At 33.2% G+C, this 10,365-nt stretch overlaps 1 protein-coding gene and 1 pseudogene across 1 annotated transcript in view; one reads left to right on the forward strand and one right to left on the reverse strand.

Annotated features, from left to right (window-relative positions):
* The window catches only part of ST8SIA4 (ST8 alpha-N-acetyl-neuraminide alpha-2,8-sialyltransferase 4), a 94,477-nt gene that overhangs the window by 11,641 nt on the left and 72,471 nt on the right, over nucleotides 1-10,365 (reverse strand). The window lies entirely within an intron of this gene.
* LOC111731886 lies at nucleotides 1,391-1,509 on the forward strand (annotated as a pseudogene).

Raw genomic sequence — 10,365 nt, forward strand, 5'->3', positions numbered from 1 at the left:
TGATATAGGAAAATAGAATTTTGCTGAGAAGTGAAAAAAATTAAACAAAAATAAACAGAGGACTCCTTTAGCTTTTATTTACCATCTCAGAAACCTGAATGAAATTTAAATGGATGACATCAAAAGTAGATTATATGCTAGTTAGATTTTGGTGAAAGAGAATTTTTAAAATAATTGGCTATGACCAAAATGAAGTAGATATAATGCCACAAGTTTTAATGACCTTGTCTTTTAATCAAATTGAATTTTGAAAGACAATTGAAATTTATAATCTAAACTGCCAGAATGAGGAAGTGGTGACGTCCAAAAGGTGAAGCACTGGAAACATAGGAGGGGGACGGTCTTTTAAAGCATGATGAAGGAATTCAATGAAGTTAATGCTAAAGTGCCTTTTGTATGATCCTTCTTATGAGATCAGATTGCTTTTTGAAAATCTTACATTTTTCCTATTAAGATTAAAAGGAAGTAGTGAAATTATTTATGATGATGTGGAGTCCTATAAAAAAAGAAAGAATTAAAAGCAAGTGGGGGTAAGTTATCCTAAAGCTTAGCAAAAATGAGTTAGATATTGGAAGATGAAATGATAATGGTGTTTTACCCATGCAAATTTTTTTCATTACGTAAACATTTATTCCAAAGAAACACTTATCGATTACACTTCCACATTCCCCAGCCAACATAAGAACAGTTTCCCAATAAAACTCCATTTTACTATAATAACAAAATGCAAACAACTCTTCTAATGGCCTGATGATCTTATTTTAGTTTGATTTAGACCATTTTCAAATGTATATGCCCAGATTCCATCAATAAGTCAGGTTACATTAACCTTCCAGATAGGAGTTGTGCTAAAATCTATTTTAAGAGAAGTAAAGACCAACAAATGTGATCTATAATCCATTCAATAATGTAAAATGCTTGCTAGCAAAGTGTACAAACAACATTAGCCCAAATCAGAATTCTTCTCAAAGCCCAGTGAAGGAATGGAATCAAGATATCCATAAGCAAGTTTAAACTAGTTCTTTAAAGCTTTCCCAGCAAGTTTCAAAATAATAGCATAAGAAGAAGTTAGTCAAAGTTAGGTCCTTATTCTTTACTTTTATTCCTGCCATAAAGGATGTGATGTTGAAGGGACTGCCCATTTAGACAATTGCCTTGTCGTTGGCATAAATTTATCACTCAGTAAAGTGCTTTCTATGCATATAAGTTGAGAAAGGGGCTTCCAGCTAAGGGAAAAGCAGTGAAGGAACATTGCTGAGGCAATACCAGGAATGCAAACTTTGGGATCTGAATTATATTCCAAAGCTACCTGTCACTAGAACTACTACGGCTATAATTCTGCTCCACGAGATTAATTAGAGGATAATTTAAAATTTTTATTTAAATTTTGGTTTACGGCCATGCTACCCTGAACAAGCCTGATCCCGTCTGATCTTGAAAGCTAAGCAGGGTCAGGTCTGGTTAGTACTTGGATGGGAGACCACCTAGGAAGACCAGGTGCTATAGGTGTAAAAAATAAAAAAGGGATTGTAAGCTGACAAGTTCCTTGCAATCTGTAAGGTCAACCAAGGCATTATTTGCCTAAAAAACAATAATAATAAATAAATAAATTTTGAAGGGCTCTAAAATGATATATAATGTTTTTTATTAAATTGGATGTTAATAAATACTTGTTTTTATCCCCCTCTAAATGTCAGTCTTTTCTGATGAAAGACCAATCTAATGGAACCAATGCTAATTTTCCTCCCTTTTCTCTTTTTTAAGGCTTACTTAATGCTAATCTCTTCAAAATATTTTTAAGAAGAATCACTAAATATATAAATTACATTTAAAAAATAGTTACTTAACAAGGTAAAGAGAGAACCATCCAAATATATTTGCAAGCAATATCTCAAATAAGAAAATATATTTGCAAGCAATATCTCAAATAAGGGCCTAATATTCAAAATATACAAAGAAATCATACAACTCAATAACAACAAAAAAACAAATGATCCAATCAAAAAATGAGCAGAGGACCTGAACAGACACCTCTCCCTAGAGGACATACAAATGGCCCACAAACATATGAAAAAATGTTCAACATCACTAGCTATTAGGGAAATGCAAATCAAAACCACAGTGAGATACCATCTCACACCTGTTAGAATAGCTATAATCAACAGGACAAGTAATAACAAATGCTGAGAGGATGTCGAGAGAAAGGAATCCTCATACACTGCTGGTGGGTCTGCAAATTGGTACAGCCACTATGGAAAACAGTAAGGAGTTTCCTCAAAAAACTAAGAATTGATCTATCATATGATGCAGCAATTCCTCTTCTGGATATTTACCCCAAAGATTTGAAAACTCTTATCTGATATTTGCACACCAATGTTCATAGCAGCATAATTCACAGTGGCCAGGACATGGAAGCAACCAAGTGTCCTATGATAGATGATTGGCTAAAGAAGCTGTGGTACATATATACAATGGAATTTTACTCAGCTAGAAGAGATGAAATACTGCTATTTGCGACAACATGGATGGACCTGGAGATAATCATGCTAAGCTAAATAAGCCAGATGGAAAAAGTTGAAAATCACATGATATCACCTATATGTGGGATATAAACCTAAAAGCAACAAATGAACAGGACAAACAGAGACTCATAGACATAGAATATAGACTAGTGGTTACTAGTGGGGTGGGGGAGAGGGGAGAGGTAAATAGGGTAGAGGGGATCAAATATAGGGTTTAGGGGGAGGGTGAAGTGGGTAAAGGGGATCAAATATATGGTTGCTGAAGGAAACTGGACTTTGAGTGGTAAACCCACAATAGAATATACAGATGTCAAATGATAATGTACATCTGAAAATTATATAATTGTATTAACCAATGTTACCCCAATAAACTTAATTAAAAATTAAAAATAAATAAATAAATAAATTAATTAATACATTTATAAGTAAAAAATTAAAATAAATAAAGTAAAATAAAATAGTTGCTGAATAGAAGATCATTAGTAGAGATTTTTTTAAAATGTTCTTGTATTTCTGAAGAAATAAAACAATATGCAATACAGCTATAAAAGTAATTACATTATATTATATACTATTCTTTGCAATGAAAAATATGAAAGTGAGAATGTACTACAAAATCAAGCTATTGTATAACAAACAGTCTCTTGCCTGAGACTTGCCCCTATTATGACGTTTGTCATAATATTCAGTTAGAATGCAATTGGTGAAAGAATAAAGTTAGACCCCTTAATAATACCCTTTGCAAAAACAACTCAAAATGAATTATAGATCTAAAATTAAGGACAAAACTCTAAAACTCTTAGAAATACAGGAGTAAAGTAACATGACCTTAGGCAAAGCATTCTTAGAAATGACACCAAAAGCACAAGTGACAAAAGAAAAAATAAATTGGACTTTATCAAAAGTAAAAATGTTTGTTTCAAATGAAGTCATCAAAAAACTAAAAAAATCCATAGAATAGGAGAAAATATTTGCAAATCCTATATCTGATAAGTGATCTACAACTAAAATACATTAAAAAAAAAAAAAAAAAACGCCTACAACTCAATAATAAAAAGTAATAAAAAAGACACATAACAGTGTGTTGGCGAGGAAGTGATGCAATTGGAACCCATACATTGTTGGTGCTTGTGTGTGAGAGTAAAATGATGTAGCCCCTTTGCGACAAGGTCTGGAAATTCCTCAAAATATGAAACCTAGAGTTACATATGATGCAGCAATTGCATTCCTAGGTTTTAGGTTCTCTCAACAACCAAACTTCAGTTAGACTCCTTTGAGACCTTTTGTCAACTAGACCTCTGCGTTGGCCTCCTGTGTCCATCCTCACTGAGCCCAGTTTTAGCAAGAACTGTGGCAAGTTAGTTTAGGGAGAATGATCCTACTTTTGATATCTAATCAAATTCCTCATCCTCCACCTTTTTCCAGTTCACTGTGATTTAACGAATTTACATACAAATGAAATTTAATATATCGTACTGATAAAATCATGCTAGAAAAGTTTAGTCATATAACCTGTGCACATGGCTAGATAGCACTCAACTAGTGAATTTGAGTTCAGTTTAGTTTAGTTCTTGTTTTTGTTCAAAGAATTTGATGAATTATTGCTTGCATTGTACTACTAGGGCTTAAAAATTATCTAGGAAAACAAAACAAAACAAATAGACAATCAAAAATCCTAATAGTTATTTCTCTCAACTTCATAAATTTTAAAAGGCAGAGAGAAAGATAATTAAGTTTCCATGTAGAATATGAACTATACAATTAATTGAATACAGCAATCATGAAATTCACATAAATTTAGAGGCACTGCCCAAGACAACCATTTATTTCACGCAATTTATTTTCTTTTAGCTATACTAATATAATAGAAATTCAAGAATGAGAGTAACAAAACTTTTTTTCCGGACTCCAAATAAAATATGTGTTGATGGAGATGATTAACTCAGAATTCTTAACAATAAACTTATCAAGAGGGTGACACATAACTTTCTTTAAAATGAAAATGTAATTGAAATGGCTTTTGTTGTTATTGTTGTTCAAGAGGAATATTTCCACATTAAAGCATCTCAAATCACTTGTCTGACTATTGATTCTACTTGGAAAAAAAAAAATCTGAAGACAGGCAATCTGTGGGAGCTGGTTTACAAAGCATGTATACAGTATCCTTGACCGTCTGTTTCTCTTTGTGTTAGTACATTCACGTATTATTGTTTTGTGTGCTGACTCAAATTTCACTTATAAACTTTAATGCACGAAACATGCAGAGTGCAGAAAGCAAGAGATGAATCTGGGGAATATACAGGTTCAAAAAAGGAGTGTAGACTACTGGAGAATAAGTTACATTTAAATTTTGGAACAAGAGTAATTATGTGTCATATATTAAGGAATCTCATACCAAATCTCTAATGGTCTTGCTTAACTAATAAAAACACCTCTAAAATTTCTTGGTTGCTATCTAAATATTCATCCTTTCAAATAAAGAGGATAAATGAAATGCAACACCAAAAAGGCTACAAATCATTAAAATTCCAGAGTACTCTGGAAGAGTTGTCCTTCATTTTGTAGTGGCATAAAGAGAAGCCTTTTTATCTTTGGCCTAGCAAATGTGCATGAAAGCAAACTCAGGAACTCAGGACTGAGCCATATATCTGAGGAACATTAACTTACGAAATCTAAGGGATAAAAAGGAGCCAACATAGGCCATCCGTAGAGGCCCTTAATTAAATAAGAAAATATACCTAATAAAGTCCTTAAATGGCTACCTACATGAGAGATTTTGGTAAATAAAATCTTTAACCAGCTTATTAGAACCAGTGATTATTCACTGAAGAAGGTGAAACAGGTGGATTTCTGGAGTAGAATGGAAGTAGAAGCAGCATAATAAATATTATAGTTGTTTTGATCAAATTTAAATCATACTATTTAATTTATGTTGAAATTCCAAAAGAAGTGCATGAAATTTCATGGTTTTTCAAAAGGAGCAAGGTTTAAAAAATGGGTTCTATCTAAATATATTTTACAATATTAACAATAAACTTTCTAAGTCAGTGATGTTGAAATGTAGTAATAAGCACAGAAATAAGAAGGACACTGATGGCCGTCTCTGATAGTTTTCATTTTGGTTATTAAATTTTGTCTATAGCATATGGAGTTCCCAAATTCTTAAGTGTTCAAGAATTCAGAGTTACCTAATCTTGATCAATTGTGAATTAGTTTGGTCTTACAAACCTTAATTTAAAGAAAGCTAAAAATACTCACTATGATTGTTCTTCCCACAGCAAGAATTATCAGGATAGAGACAGACTCTGAAAGTGCAGGTTAGTGATTGAATTCTAAACATTAAGTATGGCCTTTTAGGCCTGGCAACTGGTTATGATAAGAAAAATAAATTATATTGTATGCAAATGGAATATCAATATATAAGTAAATATGCATTTTATATTATAGAATCAAGATCTGTCTTAGGCAGATTTTTTTAATCTTTTTTTTTCCCCTAAAATAAAAGAATATTTAACTAGTTTATAGCTTGTAAAGAGCTTTCTCAGAAACTGAATTGCCAGTAAGGCTCAATTTAAGTTGACTTTATAGCTTACTAAGGTCAAAAATAAAATTATAATTTGTATAATTTATATAAAATTAATTTGTCAGAATAAACAAATCCTTGCCAAAATAGTACATTCCCTTCTCTTTTAACATTTCATCAATACTTTCTGCTTTTCCAGAACTCTAGTTCTTCAAAGAGTATTCTGACTAGAGAGAAATGCAGGCAAACTGATATATGAACTGGTTAAAAACCCTCTTTTCAAAATGTGATGGAAGTTTGGTTGGTGTAAAATGACCTAAAACTATTTTTCATATGTGGTTCTATATACTAAAAAATTGGAACTATATTGCCATGTTAAGTGATGATCTCTCATTTTTTATTGTCACACAATCTGGCCAGTTTCCCTGCTCTCTATCTCTTGTCCCATGTTTAAGAACTAACTACATATTTCAATGTGGGAAAACACTGATCCTTTTCAGACAGAAGCTCCACATAAGTTTCAATTTCCAGTTGATTCATCAAAACAAAGCTGGTTCAGAAAGGGGAAAAATTACAAATTGCTTACATCTGTTCCACTGAAAACATTATTCATACTCTGCCAGTGATGATGGCTAAGCCATCTGGGGAATATGATAGGTGTTTGGGGGAAAAAAATCTGTCATAGTGCAATGAAGAAATGACGTGTGAAAATCTCAAGGTTCCTCATAGTTCAGTGATGGCTTTCAGGTATTTTGGGATAAACAAAATACCTGAATTACATACACACAAGCTAGAAACACCTACTAAACAATTTTACAGAGTAAGCATGGACAGATTTGTTAAATAAATTAACAAATTATTGGAATCAAGAGTTTCTGAGATAAACAAGTAAAACAAATTATTACAGGTTATGATTAGAAAATGGAACAATTTATTCTAATTAATAAAGTGAATATATAAGCATACTATGAAGTATAGCTATATAATAATAGAGTTATATGTCACATATTATATTTACATATACAATTCTACTTAATACATTAATATGTAAAAAAACATGTAAAAAAATGTATATAATACAAATGTAAATATATATCTCTAGTTTGCCATGCAAATATATAAATACACAAACATTCCATAAGTGTAATTATGTAAATATCAGAATGCATAGTTGACAATAGTGCCTTAAAATCCAAAATAGTTTGGGATAGCAATACTTCTTTTAACTGTGTTAGTTGAAGCAAAGTTTCTCTCATTTCTTTTTTTGCTGTTAGGAAAACATAGTCTGTTGTTTGACTATGTAGATCTGAATAATTCCTGATAAAACTTTGCCTAAGATAAGGCATTTTTTTAATGAGATTTATTTCAGCCAGCTTTATTCAAACATGCTTGAATTTGGTGCTTGACCCTGCTTCTTACTTTTCAAAAACTTTTAATATGAAATGCTCTAAAATTGATTTACTGCCACCTATTTGGACACACCTGAGGGACCATGTATGTTAATTCTCTACTAGGAGAATGCTTATATTATCACTAATCTTATTCATTGACCTTCTCTTGGCATTAATGATATGTTAGAAAATTTCAAATTTTACTATACATTTTGGAGTTAGTGCTATAAATTGATAAAAATGTTGAAAAAGAATAAATTCAGATTCAAGGAATAGATATGAATAATTCTTTTAAATCTGGATTATAGTAAGTCTCTTTTTTAAGCTTTTCACCGAAACACTTTGGGAGATCTATAGCAAATTCGTCTTCATTGAAGAAAGAGGAGGACAATGCATATTTTAAATCTGTATGGCTGACAAATATTCCATGCCCCTCTCAAATATAGACTAAGAGAAATATTGAACCAGTTTGTCTCCAGAAATTTCACAGCAATCAAAAATGAGAAGAGGTATGGGGTCACTTCCAGTGTGCATATTTAGTCTAGGCCATCCTGTTGAAAAAAATCACATTCAAATGTGACTGGAGCTGTGTATTTGTATTCATTCCACCATGGAAACAGTTTGAATGCTTTCCTCTAGAGTCTTATGTATCTCACTGACAGCTGCATTGCCACAATATGCTGAAGTGGCTCATCTTGACAGGTCATATCCTGGATTTCACATTCTGAATGGCAGCTGGGATGCCAGAGAATTTTCTCACAGTGGGTGGGCCCTCCCGTGGGCCCTTCCTGGTTTCAGAGACAAGCTGCACTGCACGTGTATGGTTACAGACCACTCTAAGAAATCCAAGAGGTACCTATGTCACTGCCTAAATATCAGTGACATTCATGGCACCAATCTCTATGGCTCTATTAGAACAGCATGGAATGCCTTTTAAATTCACAGATTTCATGTGTCCTGTTGTAGTACTTCTCCCTGATGCCACGAGCAACGTCAGCACTATGTACACTATGTTCACATTTCAGGTTGAAATTTAAGTCTACACATTATCTGTGTATATACAGATATATAAACTGAAGTAAAAATAAAACACCTGAATTTACAGTTCTGGGACATCTCAGCAATCAGAGCAAATCTTACTGTAACAACAAAACACGAATCCACTCTCATTCACTGGAAAGTGGATTACCTGTCTGAGGCGAGTCCTTGCATCCTTCCAGGGGTGAGTTTCCACTTCTCAAATTCATTACCGACTGCAGCTTGCACAAACCAACCACTGTGCAAAACCCAAAGGAGCCAATAGGGGATAAATTAATATGTGCCAGTGTGAGGAGTGTTTCCCTCAGCCTTTCGGAGCTCCTCACTTGTGCCAGGCGAGCAGCTTTTCAGGGCATTCCCCAGAGCACCTGAGAGAGCAACTCTTTGCTATACTTTTTGCAAGCTTGAAGGTCCACTTCTCACTCGCTAAGACCTCAAAAAGCAATACCTTTTTGAAAACCTCTCTGAAAATGGTTCATCATGGAATTGAAATTTTTTTGTTAGTTGGAAACATAGGTTAAGTTTAAGATTTTTAAGGACATCTTTGCGAAAGAACTTCTCTCAGCCCCAAAGCTTAGATTATGCCTTAGATTTTCTCACTTGTGAGACACTAGAGACATCTAGGGCCATATTTTAAGATTAAACCTATAGTTCGCCTGTTAAAATATTACTTCCTAATTGAGAAAGGGAAGAGTTCAGTTTTCTTTTCAAAAGCCCAGATTCCTCTGAAATGTTCTTAGGAAGTCTGAGACTGAGAAGAATTTTCATTAACTTAATTATTATAGTCAGGAAAAGAACAAAGCCATGTCAAGTGACCTACTATGAAATGCCAATGAAATCTGATAGAGACAGTATTTGGGCCCCACACAGTACATGATCCTCCGGTGGCGGGTGTGGGAATAGAGATTTGCTAGTATAGAAATATTTCCAAGTCATAAATCTTTACCTATAAACTGTGAATATCCTGCATGTAGAAATATCAGTGTATGCACTAACTCACATTTCCACTCATTCCACAGCCCTGCTGTGCTCTGTCTTCTCAGGATAATTACCAAAAGGATATTGGCAAACAGCAGAACCCTGCAAGTAATTTAACCCAGGACTCTCTGCCAGCACTGTCATTCTCTCTCTTCAAAGCAAAATCATCTTTAGGGCTGATGTCCTCTTCTTTGTCTTTTTTTTTTTTTTCCTCTTATGGATTAGAAATTTAACCTAATTCATTTTCAAACACAAGCATATAGATCCTCTCTGATCCATTTTCCTCTTCCCAATGATTGCCCAAATGCTTTGATAAATATTTTCATTTACTTGCAGTTTTTCTTTGCCTTAATTCTATTTTAAAGTTATAAGGAAAACATCTAAAAACAAAGAATGCTGACAGAGACAGATCTGTAATATGGAAAGGAAAGTCCTAATTTGAACAGAAAGTGGACATAATAAGTTACTCACATTCCTAACTTCTCAAATGCTTAAATATATCCTTTAGAATTGTCATTATGTTGTTTCTATCTAGCAACATTTTCTCATCTAAGGAAAACTGAATTTTCTAAAGTATAATTAAATGAGAGAGAGATGTAAAGTCTTATCTATTATTTATGCCATACTGTTTAAGAGCGCAATAGTGATATTTTTGCAATCTTTGGCCATAAATGTACAATATTAAAGATAAGGCCCAGTCTGAGTTTAGCCCTTTATAGAAATTTTAAAAATATTGTATAATGAGACCTGTTCCAATGGGCAAACAAGTGAAAGCCTTCAGAGTTTAGTAAAATGGATCACTGTGTAGTAGTTAAGAGCCAGACTGATAGGGTTCAAGGCTCAGTGCTACCACTTAACTGTGTGAGCTTGTAAAAGGTATTTAACTTCATCATCAATAAAATGGGGATAACCT

Source organism: Pteropus vampyrus, unplaced genomic scaffold, assembly GCF_000151845.1.
Source record: "Pteropus vampyrus isolate Shadow unplaced genomic scaffold, Pvam_2.0 Scaffold11, whole genome shotgun sequence".
Taxonomy (NCBI): Eukaryota; Metazoa; Chordata; class Mammalia; order Chiroptera; family Pteropodidae; genus Pteropus; species Pteropus vampyrus.